Source organism: Stegodyphus dumicola, chromosome 12, assembly GCF_044657685.1.
Source record: "Stegodyphus dumicola isolate Sdum_Otavi_A_Nest chromosome 12, ASM4465768v1".
In the NCBI taxonomy this organism is placed as follows: Eukaryota; Metazoa; Arthropoda; class Arachnida; order Araneae; family Eresidae; genus Stegodyphus; species Stegodyphus dumicola.
Window position 1 is genome coordinate 49,899,239 of NC_140779.1, and position 24,819 is coordinate 49,924,057.

Genomic DNA, 24,819 nt, shown 5'->3' on the forward strand with positions numbered 1-24,819 from the left:
AAACTACCTTATATATTCCTCCTTTTAAAGGGCGAATGGAGATTAGGGTCCCCAATCGTCAAATCCTGGTGGTGACGAATTATCATCCACCACCTTTTATTTTGGGCGGCACTGTAATGTCATTAAAGTTATTTTGAAGCAGGAGATGTGAAAAATGTGCAATGCCCTCACCGGGACTCGAACCTGGACCTCTCAAATACGCTCCGAATATGCTATCTTTGCACCACAAAGGCATGCTGGAAGAAGGAAAAAAAAATACCTTAAGTTGCGTTAGACAGGCTGCATCAGTCGGTTGAACTCATTGTAATGTGAATACACTTTGAGAGACTTCGGACCATGCATATTTAAATCACTAAGTTTGGCTCTTTCAGAGACTGGTTTGAAATATTATACCTAAAAAAAATTGAAGATATTCATCTAATTTTGATTTTTTTTTAGTTAATTTAAGTACTTCTGTAAAATATTAACAAATTATCTTAACGAACAAAATATCGTGCGGATTTATTTTAAAGCTTCTTGTAATTTTTTCAAAAATTAGAGGTGAAGTAGAGGTCAGAGATTAGAGGCCACTTTGAACGGTTCAATTATAGGCTGCTGATTAGTTAGCCGTTATTTGTAAATCTTTATCATTACTCAACAGCCACTTAAATGAAGGAAAAATAAAGTTGCACACAAACCGCAACTTGAAAGTTCTTTAGCGACTGAATAAACTATCTTTTACGATTATGAAAATCTGACCCGGGTTTCATAAACTTCTTTCGTGACGTGCACTATCAGTTATGAAAGACTTATTTAAAAAATATGAGAAGAGAGCTTTGAAAAACTGCCTTGTCGGTAATTTATTATGAAAGCACAGTCTAAAACTATTTTCTAGTAATTAATTTATGTTTCCAAAGATTTTACATTCTCCTATTTCTTCTTGCTTTCCGTCACAAATAATTCAACCAGTTCAGAAGTTTATATTAATCTCGAAGACACAAAAGTCACAATAGTTAAATAATTATAATAAAGTCACAATAGTTAAATAATACAAAGACACAATAGTTAAATGCTATTGCTGAAAGTAATTGACGCTAATAGGAGATTTTTTCTAGTCACCCGAGATTTTTAGAAATTGTGTTTAAGGATAAGTAGCATATAACTTTTATCAGATGGAAAGACTTCCAAATCAGTAACTAATTGAACAATTAAATCTGTGAATTGTTAAAGCAATAGCCAGTTGTCAAAAGCAATAGCAATAGCCAGTTGCACAAGTTAGTGAATTTCAAATTTTTTATTGTATATTATTTTAGGTTCAACAAGTTGTGACCTGAGTACACTCTAATCATTGCTACTTAGTTTTCTTTAATTTTTTTATTCTTATGCAGATGATAATTTACCTAGATATTGAGTTTCCAGTTTGCTAAGATAATTAGCCAACAAAGGCAAGTTAAGATATGCCCAGACATTTAGCTATCTTGACCAGTAAAAATTTTAAAAACTACAATCTGAGTTTGAAAGTATGGCTTCAAGAAGAACTACCGTATACGCTCGTGTAATGTCTAAGCCCCAATTTCACAAATAAAATTTATGCAAAGTAAAAAGTGACCCTCAAAATCTCCGCACCCCCCAAAACTAAAGAATTCCTTACTTTAAAACATATTTTTTTTTTAATATCCCCTTTTTCCCATTAGTCAATAAACATCTTTAAAGAAAGAATATGCATTTGTTTTGCCTTTGGTTGGCGCCAGGATAGAAAGCAAAGAATTTCATTGCTTTCTGGTGCAGCTGTTATTCAGTCATAACATCGACGCTAAGAATTAATTTTAATTTCGATGATTATAATTAACAGTTTTAGTCTTACTTCCAGTGAGTGGTTTAACAGTGGGAATTCATTACACTTAGAGATGCTCTATACGCCAAGCTACAAGTCAAGCAGTTTAAGGTAGAAAGGAAGAAATTTAGAATGAGAAGGAAAGAGTATGAATTAGGAAATGAAGAAATTAATGAAATTAAAAAGAACACAGTTCATATGATAAATTATAAGGATGGGAAAGAACATGTTTCCTTCTAATATATTAATTTTCGAACTGCTTTCGTAAAAAATTATTTCTTGGACAGGTCGTCAAGATACACAGGGGGTTTCGAAAAGGTACAATGAATAAACATCTCTTGAAAATCTTAATTTATTATTTGTTGCGAAATATTTATTTCAGAGTTTTAATCTGAATACAGTTTATTTAACTAAAAGGGCCCACCAGCGGCCGAGCGGTAAAGTCGCTGAACACTGGTAGTTCGGTCCGAGGTTCGAATCCCGCGAACGGGCTGGCTGCATGGGCGTTTTCGTGGTTTTCCCCATGTGTAACGCGTATACGAGCCAGTTTCCCTTAGAAAGTCCTCCACGAAAGGCATCCCTCCCCTTAGGCAGATAGCCCTAGTGTGCTTTGCCATAATTAAATACACCACCACACCACACCTTAACTAAAAGGTGTCACGGAGCAAAATTTATGATTGGCAAAAATCCTACCTTATTTGATTCTTCTCATAAATGGGACCATGCATCTTTGTTCAATGTTTAAGATACATTTTTGTATCATGAAATCGTTTCATAACACCTTGTATGTATACATATTTACCCACACGCATTTTGGAAAGCTGAATGTCAATAAGAGCTAGTACGCTACATAATTTGTAAGTGTAGAATTTTTGCGATAATAATTTCTTTTAAGCTATAAGTAATACTGAACTTTATTGCATTGCAAATGAAAAAAAATCATGACTGTAATTAATCAAAATAATAAAAATATGGGAGCTATTTTATAAAAACCATTTGACGTTTATGAATTCTTAGTCCTTTTCTAAGACTTTTATCAAACTATTTCAAAAAGTTAAAATCTAAATTAAAACTCTACATGAATACACAGATATAAATCAAATTACTTAAGTTTGGAGTTTAACGTGTTTAGATATCATCCAAAGTATTTAAACTTTTGAAAGACGTTAAGAGACTTATCGTTAAGACTAAATAACAACTGAAACTTGAGCAGGGTGTAAAATATCCTTTATTTAAAACTAAATAAAAACAGAAGGCACAATTTGTGCTTACAGCTCAGCCAATCATTTGTAGCGAAATAACTTAAGAGAGTAATAGGAAGTTAAAAGTAAACTTTCAGTTAGATTAATTTAGGATAGCCGAAGGCTACGAAATGAATTGAACACGAAGTTGGCTCAGAACTTAACCGGCGTGGATTCAGCTATTGGTAATTATAATGTAAGTCCTATAAGGTATTTCTCCCGCCTTCTTAGCGAGCCTTTATGGTGTAGTGGCCTGCACGCTCAGCACGTAATTGAGAGGTCCGCGGTTCGATTCCCGGCGAAGGCGTTGCTAATTTTTCATCTTGCCTGCTTCCAAAAGTACCTAATGTCTCTACAGTCCGAAGACAAGAACTCTTATCTAAAATGGAAACTTAGAAACGTGGCGCGGAGAGGCAGATTACGCTGGATCTTACAATTTCAAAAAACACGCGAACTAAATCTGCCTTATGGTGGGAAAACGGAAAGGCAGAAGTGACAGTACAGATGTTAAACATAAAATAACTGGCAATTAACATAAAGGAACATCACCCATATTAGAAAAGGCTGAAATTTACAACATGACGGCGTAAACACAGAGCTTAAGCAAATGTGTATTTTTATCAACCTGGAGCAGGAAGATGCTTTACTCAGAATTCTAATTCTATTAAATTAATTTAATTTCTTGCTATTTATGCGGTAAGAATTTAATTCCTCTGGTTAAATTAGACGTAGCTGCAAGTCAACAGATTAGCTGAAAGAAATTGTTTTTTCTTGCGCTTAATTTTAGTGTTTGATACAAACAAATATATATTCATAGCCTACTGCTTATTATCCATTAACGGGTGGTATATTTCACAAGTGCACATCAGTGTAGCCATTGAGGGAGGTGTTGTGAAAATGGACCAACGAGCTTCTTGTGACGTTAAATCTTCGTGCATGTGAGCGTATGTTGTTTACGTTTTGTTTCGCATTTATAAATGTATGGAGTAACAGTAGAAAATCTCGTAGTGCTTTCGTTTTCTGAGTTTAATTAATCGCTGACATTTCACTTTCGCGATTTTTAACACGCATCAATATTTAAATTGATGTTCAAGGCATATTATCGCTCTTTACATCGACAAAATGGCTCAAGCTACAATTAGCCTCCAATATTATCCATTTACTAACACCTGTGCATTAAGAGAATTCAAATGTATAGTTTTTTTTTAATTGAGGTGAGACGGACTGAAAGTGTTACAATGAATCTAGTGTTTTCTTATTTCAGTGTTTGCATTTTGATTTTTAAAGTGTAATATTACATATTGTGCAGGATCTGATTATATCCATGGTTAACATTAAAAGTTGTAGGTGAATAAATTAAATATATTCGTTGTGAATAAGATAAATTCATTCTGTTTGATGAGTATTTCTTATGTAGACAGTACATTTAAGAGTAAACAGTTCTGAAATGTGAAATTTAACACACTAAATGTATATGAACGAAAATTAGTAAAGTTCACTTTGAATAAAATTCTGCATTGGCTATTATTATAGAACATCTTTTTCATATAGATTGCAATAAAAAGTGCAGACTTCTATTCACGTATATAATTGATGTAAATATTTTTCTTACATGCATAGTTTTACACAAAGATAGCATTTGCGTTCATACATATTTCTTTCTTCATCTTATTTACCACTTGTTAAGTAATATTTCGCATAAATTCTTTCAGCCAGATGGTGAAATCTTCACAACTGCTTATACTTTATCTAACTCCACAATGAAAAATTTCAGAAGAAATCGACAATGCTTTAATTATACTGTACAGAAAAACTGTGTGGCAAAATATTTTCAACTATCTTGCTTAAATCTTAAAGCACACGAAAGGTCATGTGAAATGACAGAAATATTACTGGATGCCCATTGGTCCTTCCTAGAAGCCACTCCGTCAGTGGCTACACAGATGTGCACTTGTGAAATATGCTAACGGGTGCTAAATCTGGCATCAGCTTTGCATTAAGCGTTAAATTGAGATGTAAAAAATAAAGATAGAAAAGTATTTAACCTATACTGCGGAGAAAAAAAGTTTGGATAGGAAGCATGGCGTTAAACTATAGCGATAAAATCAAAATCATTTAATGAAATGAAACCCATAAAATTACTTCTTGACATAAAGCAAACTGAATTTATCCTATCAGGAGAGGTTTTTCTTTAAAGTGTATATTAGCATTGTTTTTGCTTGAAATATTACTTTCAATTTTTTTTTTTTTTTTAATTTATCTCCTTTATTTCTGAATGCTTTCTAGAATTCCGTGCTTATAACTTTAGAGATTGTAGCATAGCAGCTTCGAATATTCAATCTATTTGCATGTTTCAAACAGGGATTCTATTTTTGAAACATTAAAATTGATATCAGCATTTCATATGCTCAATTTGTTTCATACTGCTACGAATTTTGTATGTATGTAAATAATTTTAGTGAAATTATATATGAAATTGCAGTTTCTTTTTTTCTGTATAATGTAACATGAAAATACTTGAAAGAGACGGAGCTATGCCGGAAAAATAAGAATATAGGGACAAGTCTATTTAACATTTGAGTCAGTGGCTATTTCGCTAAATTAGAGAGATATCGCCAAATTGGCGATGGTTCCAGTGACTAATTCTAATTTCCAAATTTTGCCAGAAATTGTTAAAAGTCGCCGAACTTAGCGATTATTTGATGACGTTTCAGTCCGGTCCCTATATATGTAATTGATAAGGATTGTAAATGTGTTTTTAATATACGTGAATTATTTGATATAAGTAGACTATACTTGATTCTCTGTATCCGGCCCCCCATGTTACTTCCACTTATTTCGAGAAATGGCCGGGGGTAAACTATGTAAGACGGAAGAGGGCATTACTCTGTTTTTTCTCAATTGCTTATTTCAGAGTTGAATTCGGAGTATTGAGGTATCCGTGAGAGCTTCGCCTTTTAGATGCGGTTTACACTGCATTGTGTTTAACGTTCTCTGTATTTTGAAGTGTAACTACTCATTGTGCTCTGTGATATTGAGAAGAACTGTACGAGTATTTTCTGTGTAAAATTCTAGAACTGTCAAGTGCTTCTTTTGGTAAAATAAATTTTATCAAGTTTTCATCGGCTCTGTGTGCATTCAGTCTATTACCAATCCGCACGTAACAATACTGTAAATTTTTTACTCGCACAGTTTGTCGAGCACATATAGAACAGGGTAGCTACTGAAGTAGTGAAGGGCTTGAAAAATTTACAACCTGTTTGTTCCTTGTCAATCGTTTTCATTTTTCTTTTTTATAGGTTATGGGGCATTCCTTAGAGAACAAAATGGCTACGTATGATGTCTAGCAGCAAGCAAAACTCCGTAAGTTTTTCTATTCTTTCTGTATTCCAGTAAAAAATCCATACTCAGATAAAATATCGGCAACATTTTAATGTCAGAATGCCTCCTGCCGATAGCATGATTTGGAACTTAATCGCCCGGTTGCCCGGTGATTTTCGGGAAGAGGTCCTAGATGCAATAGTTTGGTTTAACTGATTATGACAAAGCACTCGAGGCTATCTGTCTGAGAGGAGGGATGCCTTCCAGTAGGACTTTCTAAGGAAAACTGGCTCGTATACGCGTTACACACAGGGAAAACCACGAAAATCCCTTGCAGCCAGCCCGTTTGAACCTCGGACCGAACTCACAGTATTCGGCGATTTTACCGCTCGGCACCTGGCCTAGGTGTACGAGTGCACTTACACAGCAGTGGCATCCATTTTAATCTCTGTGGATGAAAAAGATGCTTCAACAAATAAAAAAAAAGTTACATGTAAGTTTTGCTTAGTAATTTTACCGTTTACTAAAGTACTGACTCTTTGGAAAAGGCCACCTCTTTGAACAGACCCTTGTAATGTCTTCAGTAGCTTTTGGCTATGTTTCTAAAGTTAAAATTTTCATTTTTAGATTTGCAAGTAATTTATCCTATTCTAAGTTTAATTATTTAAGATTTACGACATATTCGTTTTTTAATCTGATAGGACTCAGATTTTAAAGATCGACCAAAAAGGCTCTTTTAGGTTGATCAGCATAAATTAGCGATACAGATGTCCCAGATGGAATAGCGAAACATTTTATAGGTATTAGCCTAACATGCGAAAGTTCTGCACTTTCTGTATATTTGAAAAGTTATAAGGTATTTCACCCGCCTTCTTAGCGTGCCTTCGCGGTGTAGTGGTCTACACCCTCGGCGCGTATTCCAGAGGTCCGTGGTTCGATTCTCGGCGAGGGCTTTGCTCATTTTTCAAGTCTTCTGCTTCCAAAAAATACCTAATGTATCTACAAAGTGACTTAATATATAGTATAATTCTAAATGTTTTTAATTATTACATTAATTTTATTAATTATATCGTGAAGTAAAGGCATTTTTATTTAAATCAATCAGATTGAAAAATATAAAAATTTAAAAGGTCTGCACCTTCTGCTTTTTAAATAGTTTAGTTTGCTGATTAATAACAGAATGGAAGAAAAATATCTTACATCTTTCCAAATAGCAACAGTCACGAATGAAAAGTGAAACAGCGTTTTACGTCTTTCCAATGGCGACAGACATGAATGAAAAGTGCAACAGCGCAATAAAATGAAAGAACACAAAATCCTGCGTCGAGAATGATAGCCCTTTGGGCTAATAAGAACAAGTTACGAATTTTTTTAACCCGTCAAAAAGTCTTTCAATGGTAACAGGAAAAGGAAATAAAAATCCTTTAACTAATTTTTCTTTCCTTTCTTCCCTTTCTTTTTTTCCTAAAAAAATCGAAAATTATTTAAAACATTTCATTTGCTTCATAGGAATAAATGAATGAAGCTTTTAGAATTTCAATAATTACATTTAGTATTAATATATTTTTTTCATTTCTAGGATTTTTTACAGTATAATAATTGGTCCTTGACCAAAGATTTAAAAAGAATGCATCAATATGCAAGAGTGCTTAAATGGAAAAAAAAAAAAAAAAAAAAAAAAAAAAAAAAAAAACTTGTTTATTGGTCCTTGACCAGGCTTTCTGAGGAAGTCTCTTCAGATCATTAGGTGCTGCAACAGTTGATGAAACGGAGATTTGTTAATTAACAAAACTAATATTATCTAAACCGAAGCTCGAACTCATCATTAGAGAAAAGGTCATACTACAAGTAACCTCTTTTTCACATGAATGTCCCTGACTAGAAGATAGTAAAGTGGAAGAAATTTCATGACAAAGTTTTTATTCTGTCTATAATCTTGATGAGCTGTCTTTCGCAATAAATACTTGGACTAAAATAAAAGTAATTCATTGAAGGTTTTACACGTATTTACAGGAGCAGAGCCGGGTATAAAATACCTAAGCTGTTATACTATATTTTAATACTTTGTTTATATTCTATGTGGATACAGTCGTTCTCTTCAACTAAAAACAAAGGATTATTGGAACTAATTAAAATCACAAATAAAATGAAATGTATGAACAATTTTGACGTTAATTAGGTTTTAGCTGGACATGGTAGGTTTCCGTTCTATTTCAACCGATTTAATCTGCAGGAAAATAAACTGTGCAATAGTTGTCAGGTTGATAGTGATGCTAGGCATTTTGTGGTTGATTGTAGTTTAACAGCCCCTATTAGACAGATTTTTAACGTTACTGATTTTAATGCAAGTGCCATTCATTTTAAAGTTTTTAAATCATATATTAATATTCTAATGAAGTTTATCAATGAAAATAGGGCGCTTGTTGGAATCTTCTTTTAATTGAATTCTGTATTTATACGGGTTTTAGATATCTGTGGTGCTCTATGTTGTGAATTGTGTTTATGGTTTGTTTTTTGTTTGTTTGTTTGTTTGTAATTTTGTGTTAGATGAGCTTACTTATTTTTAATTTAGTATTTTTGTTTGTTGTTTGGGGGTGGCTGAGTTACTGGCTGCCCTCGTTTGTGGAGAGACGGGTGTCCCTTCTTTTGAGCTGTGGGGACACTCGTGTTCAGGTGGGCTGAAGGAAGCCTCCAATTATTACAATTCTTACTATGTTTATACTATATTTAAATTTTTAGGGGACTCCCATAAAAGTGGGGGCCTTAAGCTATAGCTTATATAGCTTATACATAAATACTGCACAGTATAGGGGGTAGAAAAAGAAATTTAAAACTTCTAACTAGAAAATTTTAAGACTACGTAACATGGGGGCATTCGACTTTTTTCGAGCAAATATAGCCAGGGAGGTAAAAGAAGAAAAAAAAAAAAAAAAAAAAGGTGAAGAAAAATTAGAGATTGTGATTCTAGCAGTAAAAAAATAAAAAATAAAAGAAATACATAAATAAACTCTAAACTCTACTTCCTTTGAATATTTTAACAACATATTAGCGCACTTTCAATGGAATGCATATATATATCTAAAGACATGCTACTGATTGAGTAATTTAAAATCTCCATCAATGTTAGAAAATAAAAATCACTGAATATGTGAAGGAAATTTAAAAAAAGATAAAGAAAGATAGAAAATCTGAGAGAATTCAGAATTAAACGTCGCACCAGATGATTAGTTAAGGTATTTTATACTCTTACTGAGCGTCGCAAATTGCAAATCTGCTCTTAGATTCATTCCTGCAAACACTTTATTATTATTATTATTATTTTGAGTGAACAACCCTTTAGAGATTACTGCACTTTTTTTTATTTGCTGTATTATTTCTTTGAAAACTAGCCAGTCGAGGTCCAGCCGCCTTATGTTAATATTCAGTACAAAATATTTCTCAAGTATTTAATTCTCTTATGTAGCAGCTGCACAAAATTTCTATGTTGTCTATGTTGTCAAAGTGTATGTTGATTTAAGTGAATTCATCATCGAGTCTTTTCAGCCATAATTTTAGGCTATACGCATTTCATTAACTTATTTTACACATAATATTTACGTTTCTACATAATATATTATCAAGAGATATATTTAGTCTGTAGAAAAATGGAATTTGTTTTTGAATAAATAGAACAATTTAAATAACTTTGTAAGCTTTTCTTTGTTCCGTGGATAAATACAGATTACATTTTAGTATTCTTCCTACTGCATTTATCGTAACTCAAATGAAAAAGTACCATAAAGGAAAATTTAATAAAATCTTTATGGTTTAGAGGCTTACGTTGAAAAATTTTCAAGTAAAACTTGTTTTTGTGGGCCAAGGGAACAAAGGAAAGTTCACATATCCTAGCAAACACTTCTATAGAGTCTCCAGATTTTAACAGTTTATGATGGCAAGTGTCATGGAATGTGAATGAAAATAAGAATTATATATAAGAATAATTTGTTTCTTATGTATAATCAGCTAAATACCTGTTAATTAACACATTAGAAACAATGTATAATTTCAATTTTATTATAGGAAAGCATTTTATCTTTTGAATTTAAATGCTGAAGAACTTAAATCCATTAGCTATGCATGTTTGTAGAACAGCAAATCGATATGAAATAAAAGCTGTGGTTAATTGTACTGTTTAAAAAGCGTTGTCAAAACAAACTGTAATAAATCTTCAGAGTTCAGTTATATAATGTGTAAAATTATGTAACACTAAAATTAACAATTACATAACATCAAACAATAAAGTTGCTAGTTTTTTCACGTGAAGTTTTAAAATAAACTAAAAAACCTTTCATGAATATATTAGGTCTGCTTTTTCTGGTGTATGCAGGTGTATTTAATAGAAGTAAATAACAAAGGTAGTAATAATAATAAAAGCAAATTAATTTACAAGTGAGAGTACTTGTAAATCAAACAGGAATTTTTATGGAAACTCAAACCAGATGTAGTATTAATTTATGCTATTTATGCTAAGTGCTATAGTAGCCAAATTTTCAATAATTTTTGCTATAGGTACGCTTACATGTTTATGTAAATAAGCAAATTTGCATAAGAAAACACCCGTTGTAGAAATTCATTAAAAAAGTACCAGGAGAATGTGCAGCAAAAAATGGCAAATATGAAACTTTATGCTTGAGCTCTCAAATAACTTCCTATAATTTATACTTAATGGTTCAGAATAGTTACAGTTAATAGTAAACATAAGTACAATAATCCTACTTAAGTTTTCCTAATTGAGTGAAATATTCCTAATTCATGATTCAACATACACCCAATCCATGCTTCAATATACTCCAAATAGACGCTTTAACGTATTCCCAGTTCTTGGTTCAATATATTCCCAATTTATGAATCAAAATATTCCTAGTTCGTGGTTCAAAGTATTACCACTTCAGGGTTCAACTTATTACCAGACAATGATTCAACCAAATAATAGCTCAACGTTTCGCTATCTTCTAGTTGCAACTTTTTTAGTTTCGTAATTTGGTGTCATCTTTAACCAAATTTTAAACAATGTTAAAGCGTTAAATTCCTTATAGAATTTAGTTTCAGACTGATTTTGTTAAACCATTATCATCTTTCTCTCCAACCGTTATCAGAAAGAGGTTCTAACCTACCCACTAAGAAGTATGAGCAGTTTGAAAAAGCCTTGAACCCCAGCCAAAATGTATTAAAACTAGTAATACAATACAAAGTTTATGAAAATACATTAGACGTACTCGTATTTTGAAGCAGAATGGAAAATTTTAATAATCCATTCACCATTTACATTTAGGGAAGCCTGTATGTTAAGACATTGCATGGCAATATTGACATTAAGCTTTTCGGAAAGAGAAACATGAAAAATTAATTGAAATTTGAACCATAGATCCTCCAATTTGTTAGCTAGACATACTAACCACTTACATGAAGAATGACCTCACAGAGAAAATAGAAATATTTCATGTATTCTGTATGCTTTAAAGAGTAACCGGAGAAAGATCCAAATAATAAATCCAAGTGGTGATGAGTTATCGTCTGGAAAATTTTTAGTTCGTGCTGCATTGTAGAGGATATTAGATATTTTAAATCAGGAAACTCAAAAAATAAATAAAGTCTTGGTCAAAATTCGAATCATGGATCTTCCAACGCTTAGTGTGATGATATATAAATCACTTACAACACTACAGCACTCACGGGGCAATACGATAATTTCTTATTGCGTGGCAAAATTCAATTTAGGTTTGATCTTGTTTCAAATGAAAAATCTCGATGCCTCGAGGGACATATAGATTGTCTTCTCTGTTCAAGGAAATAATTTTCCGATGAAGGCAAGAAATATTTGATCTTTAACATATTTTAACAAGGTCTTTAAATTAATTTTACATTTTAATCAACTCCAGTCATTGATTGGAAGTTAACCAGTTGCTAAAGCTCGAGTGATGTGCATGTCTTGCACCTCATAAAATTTTACTAGAGAAAAGGTAATGGCCATATAAACTTTTCTTTCATTAATATAACAGGAAGTTTTACTCACTAAGGCCTGCATAGTTAAGATCGTTCTAGAAGAAAATGTGGAATAGTTAGTTTAATGCACTTTCTTGCAGCAGATATTATTTCAAGAATATTCTTGTGAAAAATAGGTGTTCGTGCATATTTCGTTATTAAAATTCTCAAATGCTGAAATCTTTCTTGCATGCATGACTAAAACAATTAATTCCATAATTAACTACCGCTTAGGGAAATTAATTCAAAGGGCGAGATAAAACTGTAGTAAACATCACAGGAGATTAATCAAGTTAAACTGTAATTTGAACACACTGTTTGCAACAAATTGTGCACGCAGTGAAATGTATAACTGACTATTTGAATCATAGTTGGTATTCAGTAAAAGCTAGCTGAGTATCACAGTGTAACTTACAATTCCATCGTCTTTGTGATTCAACCAGTAAATCAATTTTCTGATTATTTTACATGATAAATAGTTAAAAGACGAAGGTTTTGTTTTTATTATTTTCGTTAAAGGCGGGAATAAGTTCATTTTGTTGTTCTGTGTTTGGTTATGATTAAGTGAGACTTTTGTTGTTGTTTTTCCACCAATACAATGTGCGATAAATAGCCGATGCTGGTAGACGGCAAAATAGCAGAATGATGATCGATAAATGCAATTAAAGCGCAACCCTCACGAAGGGCAGTTGGTGAGTGACTTCTGTTGGCGATCGACTACGCCAGAAGTTTTCGTAAACAAGAAGTTTCCCTTTTTCCTTTATTTCGGCTCGGCAAACAATTTCCGAAACAGCAATTGCGAGATTTCCAGCGGCATAATCGATAGTTACTTTGGCGACCTTGGATCGACCATTGGCTTCTGGTGATATGATCTTTCAACTTAAATGCTTGGCAAATGGCGTTTAAGAAGCAATTTGTATTATCATGCTTTTCATATTTAGCACTACATATTTGTTTAATAAATTTTCTAAAAAGTCTGATTAATTAATATAATAGATTCGTTATTTGACCTGCAAATCGACATGCGCATAATTACAGATTCTCAATATTATTCTGGCAGAATAATTATAAATTTATTACTCGATAATTAAGGATGAGACATTTGAACCATCAAAACAGAAGAATGTTAAAAGAGATTTGAGATTAGAAAACTCGAATCTCCGTGCTTTTTTCACCTTTCGAATTTTTCAGAATGAAAAAATATTAAGGTTAAAAACTGGGGAAATTTAGTTTCATTGTCATCTAATAGGTGCATTCAATAAAAATAAAGATACTTAAATGTCAATAGCTTTTGTATAAACAGTATCTCCTCGTGAGGATCCTTAATACTTAACTTTCTGGAGAGAATTTAGTATTCATGCTTAAGGTGTACGGCGAAACCTCGGTTCAAGAGTTTAATTCGTTCTTGAAGGCTGTTTATCATCCGGAATAGTCGTTAACTGAAACTAGTACTTGTTTTTTACATAGAAATTTATGTAAAATGGATTTATTTGCTCCTGAGCTAAAGATGATCGCATAATCCATATTTGAAAGCTGCTACTCTACCTTGTGCAAAAGTTCATAACACAAAAATCAGTGAAAATCAGTGGAAATCATTACGTCTAAGGGGGGGGGGAACTGAATTTTTTTAGATTTTATATTACATACCCAAATGGCGTTTTATTCATTTACAGACACACAGACGCTTCGAGAGCATTTGGGATAACGCCCCTTTGGCCTTAAATATTTAAAAACAGCATAGCTTTAGAATTTCTGATAGACAAACTGGCGCGATGGAGATAAAAATGTTTTATTCCCTGCAGTGCTGCCACTGCTTGCTTTGAAATCAAATAAAGAATTCGTTAATTTTTTTATAAAATATGAAATAAACGATAAAGCAAAATTTCAGATTCCAAATTCGGGTAGAGGGCTACGTTATTCAAAATTTGTGATTTTTCACAATGCGAGAAACTTACATACGTTCATACAGGTTTTTTATTATTTAATTTCCTTCAATATAATATAGGGCGATAATATTTGGAGGCAACAATTTGAAAAGTGATTCGAACTTTTACAGTGATTCAACGCAAAATCCCTTTCGAGACTAATAGCCCTTCTTGGCTAACGTCATTTGGGCTGAAAATATATATATATATGTATATGAAAGCTTTCAGATTTTATATTACGCCCAAAGGGGCATTTTTTTAACGTTTAGTGTGTTACTTTTATTTATTAAATATCATGTTCCTCGCACTTAAAATTCAGTTCGACAGCAATAACGATAAAAGAATAGCAATAATTTTATATTTCACAAAATAATTTTAAAATGAGCATATCTTTAAGATTTCCGATATACAGCCTTGCGCGCTGGAGAAAGAATGCTTTTTTTTTTCCCCTCTCCTTCCGTGCAGTGTTGCCATTGCTCGCCTTGAAATCGTTGAGTTTATTAATTAAAAAATCCATTAAATTTTACAAAATCTGAAATATATAATAAAACAAATTCAAAATTCAAAATTTGCCCTTCCAGATACCCGTTTTCGAATGAATGACGTTCTTCAAAATTTGATGTCTCTAGGTGCGTTGTTGTTTTACAATGCTGGAAACATATATACATTCATGCAGATTCTTCATTATTTAAATTCTTTAAATATAATGCAGGGCTCTAATATTTGGTGGCAACAATCTGAAACGTGAAGCGCCGTTTTATAGTGGAAACGCAAAATGCCAAAACGAAATTAATAGGTCGTCTGGGCAAATTGCCTCTTTGGGGTAAAAATAGGTATGCAGAATAAAATGCACAAGAAGTTAATTTAATTTTACTGTATTTGTACGAAAGAGAGTGATAACGTTAGTTAACACAAGTTAAGAAAGTGATAACGAAAGAAAGGAAGATAAGTTATTAGTTATATGATGATACGAGGAGATTTCTTTCATTAAAACATAAAGTAACTGCCTTTCTAGTGCATTTTCTGTTATCTGACACCACTCTGCTTGAAACTTACAAGGCCTCCATTTCACTCCAAAGTGTGTCCAACGTGATAAGTTGTTGCTTAAGTTTTAAAGTAAAACAGAGCGTTGACATTGCAAATGCTTGTACTGTAGCTTATTACTGCTTTATCAGGATTACATCATTACATGAAAGATTTCCTCTTACCACAATTCCACAATTTGCACAAATTTCCGCATAGAAGAACTAGATTCGTTTTTTCTTTCTTCCTTTCCCTCTGAAAACGCTTTCTCTAATGTGGCCTTCTGATGCTTCTTCTGAAATTGCCTTGGTTTTTTATTTATTTATTATTTTTATTATTATTACACAGCACATTTGTGTGGTCCTTTAGTAACTTCTACATCTTCTCCAAGCCCAAAGTTTTGCCTAGACACCTAGTATCACAGATAACCAAAAAATCTCAGTTTAAAATTTCTCAATATTTATACCTATAGCACAGCGTGGAGCTAATTTCCGCTAAACCAAATGTTTTGCCCTGTAAGTCACTTCTTGATGTGATTTCTTAATCAGAATTTGAACAACGAAGAATATTAAAATGACAGTTCTAGAGTCAATTCCTTCTAGAGCTTGAGCTTGAGTGTCAATTCCGTGTCGTAACTTACTTCAAAATACTTGCGAAAATTATTGGTTTCCAACTTGAGCATTTGTAACTCGAGACATCATACGTATCCAAGATGTTTTTTGTTCAAATCAATTATTCGTGAACCGATTTGCTCGTGATTAGAGGTTTCGTGATGTTTTCGTTTTACTGCATATCTATGTATTATCTCTTAAAATTATCTTCTGTTTCTCTACATTAGTTTTGACTTAACAAAATTTTGGAAAACTGTAAAAGTATCTGAACAATTATTTTATGAAATGATATTGAGAAAAGCAGTGCCAAGATAAAGAACGTTAATTATGTTATTTCCTTTTAGAATTTTAAATTATATTTTTACAACAAATATAAGTGAATTTTTCAACATTGTACCCTGAAATTTTTTTTTCGTTATGCATAGTTTAAAATTTTGATTTAATTAGAAAGTTGTATTCTTAATACAAGATTTTTTGCTTCTTGTTCTTATTTTTCTTACTTCTTTTCTTCTATGAAAAAGAGACTTAAAGGATTTAGGTTTAAAGAAAAATCGGGAATCATCCGTCTCTACTTATAATTCAGCTTATTTTTAAAGTTAGCAATTTATTTTAATTTAACTTTTTAGGAAACATAGGGGATCACCTTAACCACTTTAAAAAAGATTTATCATCTTTCATTTATTTGTGTTGTATAATATGAAAAATTTTGAAATTTTGAAATATGAAAAATTAGAACCTAAACTCTAATGGATAAAAGCCCACTATTCTTTGCAAGTTTCGCTGTGTTCTACATGTGGGGTAGGTTATTCAGTAATGCAGTATTCAGTAATGCAGTAATGAATAATTATTCAGGAGTGGCAAAACTTTGTGCCAGTAAGAGCCTCATGTTGGAATTCAGGAAAGTTCGAGAGCCACAACTAGATTTTCCAAGTCCATATTTACTCATCTTAAAAGTAGTGAAACAAGTTTCAAATAGAAAGAAACGTCAAATAACTTTAGATAAAAAATGAAATAAATGAATTACTTCTTTTGGAAATTGAGTAGTTTTATTTTACCATATTTTATGCATATATTTTATTTGCATAAGAGCCGCACGCGAATTGCGAGCCTCGCTCCACTATAACATTCTCTGTCATGAAATATGTAAATTTAACTATATTTTGCAATATAGAGCTTATAAGGTATTTTCTCCTTCCCTCCAGCATGCCTTCGTGGTCTGCTTCAAAATAACCTAATAGACTCTACGCTGGTGCCCGAACGAAAAGGCTGGTGAATAATGATTCTTCACCACTAGGATTTAGCAACTGGGTCACCTAATCCTCAGTCGCCCTTTAAAAGGGGAACATATAAGATATTTTCTCCCTCCGTTCTGCACGCCTTCGTGGTGTAACGGTTAGCACACTCGGCAATTTTCGAAAGGTCCAGGTTCGAGTCCCGGCGAGGGCACTATACATTTTTCATCTAATCCTGCTTTAAAATAACCTAATGTCTCTACAAGCTGATTTGCAATTTTCAAAAATTTCGAAACATTGATAAATTTTGTCAACAAATTTGGCTTGGTGAGCAAAAAAATTACAAATTTAATAAATTTTCTGAGTTAATTATATAAGGATTAGAAGTTCATTTGACCTGATTTTGTTCTTTTTTAGTGTATAGAATTAGTCAATTGAAGTTCGAGATTGGAAAATTTGCTTTTTTAGTGAAATTTGTTAGAACTGTGGGAATATAAATGTATTAAAAAGTAAATATTTATTTTAAAAATTTTCATTTTCGATTTACTATAATTTCGTACTTGATAATCCAACCGGAATAATGAACTGTATAAGGACTGTTGTTCATGTTAGTTTGTCCTATTCTTCTGCTAATACGGAATGTAAGAGACTACGAAATATCCAAGGACTTCTTCTTACAGAGGTAGTTAGTGCAAATACTAAGAGATATACAAATGCTAATACTATACTGATATTTAGTTTACTGTGTCAATACAACTGAGTAAAACCTTCAAACATTTTAATTTCACGATTATTTGATCATAAGAGCCATTAAATGCTTTGTTTTATCGTGTATCCCTTGATGTTTTAAAAGCATAATCTCTCTAAACATATTATTTCATACTATATTTTCTATTTACTCGAATATCATAGATAGTTGTCGCCAAACAAAATAAAACTTGGAATAAAATTAATTTGCCTATATTATCTTCGTGTACTAATTAATAAATTTTTTTCGCTTTACATTAAAAAAGGAGCTAAGTCTCATTTATTTATATGGTAATAGTATATTTCGAACAGGTTATGATGAGCACACATATATTAAAGTCATTTTGTAGAGTCTCGTCTTCTTTGGCAGCATAGAGCAGAACTTGAAAATCTAAAGTGCTTTAACTCTGAGTCTTGTAAAGTTGCTTTATCTCTGAGTCTTGTAAAGTACCACAGAGACTGAGAAAGGGTGGAAAATACCCTTTAATTTAACCGAAACAAAAGTCAACTGAAGGCACTGCTCCTTCTTACAGAGTAGCCAGCATTTATGGCTTAAACCAAAAATAATAAATTTGACTTAACTAAGTATACGTAAATTAGCACAGTGACTATGCAGACAGAGAAACGCAAAAGTTGGCTCAGAACGAAAGTCAGCGTGACAAGCCAATGGCAAAAATAACGCAACGCCGCTGAATACTGTGGCTCTCAAGAGAATCAATTAGCAAACGTGGCCTTCAGCAGGAGGAACACACTCTAATTCTACCCTCTAAAACCTTCCTTTAAACACTATCTTCTTTCTTACTTATTTGAATACGCACGAACTATAAATTTACATTCTGACGGTAAAATGGGAAACGACGAAGACAGTAACTAATTATTTAAGCAAACGGGGTTCCGTCAGACACAAACGCCGACACTACGCGGTCAATCCAATTTCAAAACCAGGCCCAGGATTTCATCCCCTGTCCTCAGGCAAAGACAGTAAAGCCAATTATCATAAAATAACTGGTTAGTAAAACTGAACGAATACTTATAACGCATAGCAGAAGCAAAAACTACAGAATTTTAACTTATTCTCTTGAAAGTACTACTGATTAACAAAAATATCAGTTACGTCTGGTTTAGAGAAAACCTCTTTGTAGATCCGCTTATCATTACATTTAAAATCCATTTTTCTTCGTGGCTTAAATGTAGGTACTTTCAGCTTACTCAATTTAAATAATAAATTACGACATTAATGAAATTATTGCTCAGTTCTTGAAAATTACTGTAAAATATATTATAATAAATAACTACAAGTATTATTAATTCAAGGCTTATATCACTGACAATGAACTAAAATACATTATTTTATAAACTTTTAGTTACAGAAAATATAAATATACACATAGTTATGATTTTAAACTGCAGCATGCTCTCTTAATTTACCAGAATTCTCAGTAGTTTCGGTGTTATGACAGAAGCAAAAGCCCTTTCAAAACCGTACTACTTACTGTATCTAATTATTTTCCTGAATGCCCATTTCCTCATATTGTACTCTGCAGTATATTCTCTTAATCTGCAAGAACTCTCAACGCATTTCGTCTGTGATGACAGAACTGTAAGACATCTCCATACCACACGGTCTTAATGGATCTCATTACTACCCTTAACATCCTTTTCCTCTTACTATTACCACAACGTGTTTCATATACCGTGTTACAATAAAGTGACCCAAACTCCACGGGTATCACGCCAAATTATTGATCCCTTTATTGACGTCACAGAGCGACACGTGCGTAACACGTGCTTCGTCCTTCTGCGTCCATTTCGGACACTGACAGGGACCTGGAAATTCGAAGGGACATAATGAATGACCGTAGACATGTCACTCATCCAGCGCAAATGGACAAGTAGGAGGAAATGACACTTATAGTTCCGATCCAACTTGACCCTTCTGTCGGGGCTTATGGATAATTTTCTTTGTTGTTGAGTACGACGAGGTGATATTGAAATCGAAGACAGAGGGACAAGCGAGTTAGTTTTCATAGCCATTTTATTTTTGATCATTTTTAACTCCACTTATAAAATCAGGATATGAAGGGAAAACTATTCTCATTCATAAGTGCAAGCCAGTCAGCTATGTATGTAATTTATTGTAACAAAGAAGTTTCTAAAGATGATATATATATCGCTGTAAAGCTTCGAGCTCGGTCGTTAAGTACTGATTCTTTCATTGATATAATGGTGCACGATTCGGATTGGATTAGACCATTAAAACCAGGGATTTCCAACATTTTTCTTACACAGACCCTCTTTAAAAGAATGGTTTTCTTCGACGGCACCCTTATATATTTCTCTGTAACAAGTAGAATACAACATGTTCATAATACAGGTAATTGCTCCTAAATAAAGTAAATTTAACAATTAAAATAGGAACACAATTTTGAAAAAATTGTTTATTGGATTTATGTTTTGTTAATTCTTGCATTATTATCCCAAAGGGGCATTAGCCCAGAATCGTTATTAGTCTCCTAAAGGCATTTTGCGTCGGTTCACTATAAATGACCATTTCAGTTTTCGAACTGCTGCCACCAAATATCGCCCTGCATTATATTTAAAGAAATTAAACAATGAAGAGTCTGCATGAATGTATACATGTTTCGCGCACTATGAAAAAACAACGGTATCTAGAGACATCAATAATAATGGACTTTGAATATAATAATAGCTCGCAACTTACGGAACAAATGGGGACTGAATTTATAATGCTGTCGAAGTCATGTGAAGTGTCGAAGCTATGACGTCAACAATATCAGATGATCTCTGACGTCATGTGCTGCTTTCTTGCGATTTTTATATTCTTCTCCTACTACTATTTTAGTTGAAAAACTTCTTTAAATTGGTGGATAGTTACCAAATCAATTGAAATTTTAGAATATTGCACGTGTAATATATTTATTTTAATAATCATATAAATACATAGTTGTACGATATAAAATAATGTTTTTTACTTTGCATTGTTGTGTAGTGTAGTTTATGCAGCCGAAAATATCTAACTGAGCAGAAAAACGCAGAACAATCTTGGCTTTTGGGGCGAACGAGGGAGAAGTAAGTATTATTGAAAAGAAAAACCCTTCCGCTGGGAGGAGAGTGATTTGGGCAAATGAATATCAGACAAGAAAAACAATTATTATTAGAGAGAGGTCGAGCTGTTACCCGTCACTGGAGGAAGGAATTTTTTGGACGAAACGTTAGTGGGCAAAAAAGCATATATACGATTTGTACTAAGCAAGAAAGAGTTAGTTAATAATGATGGTTCGGCAATAACTTTTATTTTGGGATAGTTCTCTCAGGAGACTTTTAAGTTCCAAAACTTAACTTTCCCATGAGTTTTGAATTACTCTTATACTTGGACATCTTTCTTCAATGCAATCAATACTTCTTGCATCATAATGTTAAGATCAAACATATCGCTGCTCAGTGGTTGTATGAGCCATGTTAGCATATTAAAATTTTCAGTATCTTGAAAGCGAACATTAAAATGCTCTTATAAATTTTGTGTATGGCTTAAGTAATGCATCTTCTCGACTCCAAATGGTGTGCCTAATTGCGGTACAAGGTATTGTCACCCTCCTCCCAGCATAACTAACTTCGTGGGGTAACGGTAGCATATTCGGCACCTATTCGAGAGATCCAGGTTCGAGTCCCGGCGAGAACATTGCTTATTTCTCATATCTTCTGTTTTAAAATAACCTAATGACTAAAGCACAAACACTGAAGCAACACTGAAGCAACACTGAAGCAACATACTCGATAGGTGAGAACAGACGCTTTCTCTGTGTAAAACGTTATTAGAAATATAACTGTATACAGCAATAAAATAATCAGCATTGTTCACGCCATCTTCAGATTTCTCAAACCGTACATATTGGTATACATTTACAATTCTCATTAAAGGGGAAACTGTATATTTATAAAGCAATGATCCAACCAGTATATCCATATGCTTCACCTATTTATAACACCGTAAGTAATAGGAACCTAAATAAATTACAGTTTCTACGAAATCAAAGTTTCTGCCTTACAAAATTCTCCTTAATTATTATAAATATTGCTATATCATGTGTAATAAAAAGCTCTATAAATATTAAATACACCAAAATCCCAATATTAAATACACCAAAAACTAACTTCAGCAATATAATAACTTCTAAAATAAAGCAGTTGACTGTGAAAGAGTATTCAATAAAATACAATTACGAAATTTTGAAGAAAAGTTACAACTTGTGTCATACAGCAATCATTTATTGAAGTTTAATTAAATTACCTTTGCAGCGACTTCTACTTGTTACATTATTTTTCACGAACACTGCTATCACAGATAGCTGAGTGGTCAGCGCGCTGCTATGATGCCGGAGGAATGGAAAGGTTGCAAGTTCGAACCTCACCCGTAGACGCTATAATTCAGTTAGCTTTTCTCATTTTGAAACGTGTTTCTTATATTTAATCATGAATCATTATATTCTTATTTTACCTATTATTATTGTTTTCATTTCTTCTTATTGTTTTTTAGTTTAAAATGTGCAGTGCAAATAGAAATCCTTATGTAAAAATATATCTGCATCTCTTTATCATATATCATCTATAAATTCTCTCTTTATTTTTACTTTATTGCATATTTTATCATGCACATAATTTCTCATAAACTGTCCGAAGTTTGAACCTCATTCTAAATTCCAAAATAAATAAAAAGAAAAACAAAAGACCAAGGGAGAGCGAGTTAAAAAAATATGAAGTTGGTTTTATTATATGGTGGATGGTGTATATAAAGAGAATTAAGTAATTTAATTCTCTTTATATACTGTATTCCAAACCAATTTTATAAATCCTAATTTTCATACGATATAGAATCTGCAAGTCTGTCAAACTGGTCGATACTCATCCTGAAGGAATTAAAAAACACAAGTAATATACCCCCCCCCAAAAAAAATAATTAAGTCAATTCCTACTTAGGTCCACAAAGAAAAGTTTAAAAATACAAAAATAAATAAATAAATAAAAATACAAACATAATTTTTTTAATTAAAAATTTAAAAAATTTAATATGTGAAAAAGCTGTATCAAGTGTCATTCACTGCAAGTTTAAAAAATTGTATTTGAACTTGAGTGGATGAATAAAAAGCATTTTATGTACTGAAAATTTAAACAAGATATAGGGAGAGTGTGAGCTAATAGAAGGAATTTAACGAATTGCCATATGCTGCCCATTTATCTGCAGAGAGTGCGGTACGTTGAAAATGACAGGACTAGCAATAAAGGTTGTAATGCTAAAACAGCTTGTTAATAATGTAGAGACATTAGGATTTTTTTGGAGGCCGGAGGGATGAAAAATGAGCAAACGCCTTCTCCGGGAATCAAACCACGGACCTCTGGAATACCGGCCCAGCTTTCAGAACCACTACACCACGAAAGCACACTAAGAAGGTGGGAGAAATACCTTATATACTCCCCTTTTAAAGAGCGACTGGGTTTTTAGGGGACCCAGTCGCCAAATCCTGGGTGGGGAGAAATCACCATCCACCACCCTTTTAGTTCGGGCGTCACTGTAGAGACATTAGGATTTATTTTTGAGGTTGGAGAGATGAAAAATGGGCAAACGCCTTTGCCGAAAATCGAACCACGGACCTCTAGAATACCAGCCTAGCGTGCGGAACCACTACACCACGAAGGCAAGCTAAGAGAGTGCAAGAAATACCTTATAATAATAATAATAATAATAATAATAATAATAATAATAATAATAATAATAATAATAATAATGAGCTTGCAAATTAAGCTCTAGAAATCATAGTAAATTTTGATTTATTACTGTGAAAAATTTTGGTTTAAAATTAAACTGACGAATCAAGTTAAATAACTCAATCTCTAAAATATAAAATTGAAATTGTATTGAAAAGGTAATAACATCCTTTTTGCATCGAGTAGGAAATTGTATACATAGAATAAATAAAAAGTACATTCTCAAGCATAGATATTGTTGCGAATTTTATATACAGATGCATAATTTTAGTGAATTTATATGTGAAATTGTTACATTTCTTTTGAATAATGAAGCGTGAAAATCTAAAAGAGCGAAGCTTGACGGAAAAATAAGAACACAGGGAAAAGTTTACTTAACATTGAGTACATGGCTATCTCGCAACTTTAGCGTCCATTTTTCGACATTTCGGTTCGATTCCCGTATCACCGTAAAAGGTATTGAAACTGAATTACTGTAATTGATTTTAGATGCTCTGTAACCATACTCAGCTTGCCTTCCAGTAAGCAGAAAGTAATACTAGATCTCGGCGGCCAAGTGAAAACTATATAAAACAGGAGAGCGCAGGTTATTTTATTACTTAACGTATTATTAAGTACATTATTTCGAAAATTTTAAACGTTCTATTCGGGATAGGGCATCCGCGTGTTTTAAACACAATTCCATGTTATCTTCTCTAAGCAGTAGTTGTTGGTATGAGTTGTTAGAAGCGAGTTCTGAGTATTGAAAGCTTCGCCTTTTAGATGAGCTTTACTTGTATTGTGTTTAACCCTTTCCGGCACGCTACCTTTTAAAATCGGAGTTTTCATAAAAAAAAAGGGGGGGTAGGCAGTCTAATTAGGCCTAAAGGAGTACACAAGTAAAATTTTGTGAAGATAGCACTTATCGTTTTAATTCTGTGGGTGTGCCCAGAGTGGCACACTGATTGAATAGAGCTTCGAAAAGAGTGCTGAAACGAGCATTGTTGTCGATGAACTGACCGATGAGATGCGGAGAAACAAAGAACACAGACTCTCAGTTGTCCTAGATTATCCGTGAGCCCGGTCTGGGCACACCTAGTGTTCGCCGTTTGATTTTAGGCAAGA

The 24,819-nt window shown here is 32.8% G+C and overlaps 1 long non-coding RNA gene across 12 annotated transcripts in view; it reads left to right on the forward strand.

Moving 5' to 3' along the window:
• The window catches only part of LOC118203653 (uncharacterized), a 254,465-nt gene that overhangs the window by 60,640 nt on the left and 169,006 nt on the right, over positions 1 to 24,819 (forward strand). For all 12 annotated transcript variants that reach the window (XR_015044430.1, XR_015044436.1, XR_015044437.1 and 9 more), the window contains exon 3: positions 6,354 to 6,417. This is a non-coding gene — a long non-coding RNA (uncharacterized LOC118203653). The remainder of the gene's footprint in view (positions 1 to 6,353; positions 6,418 to 24,819) is intronic.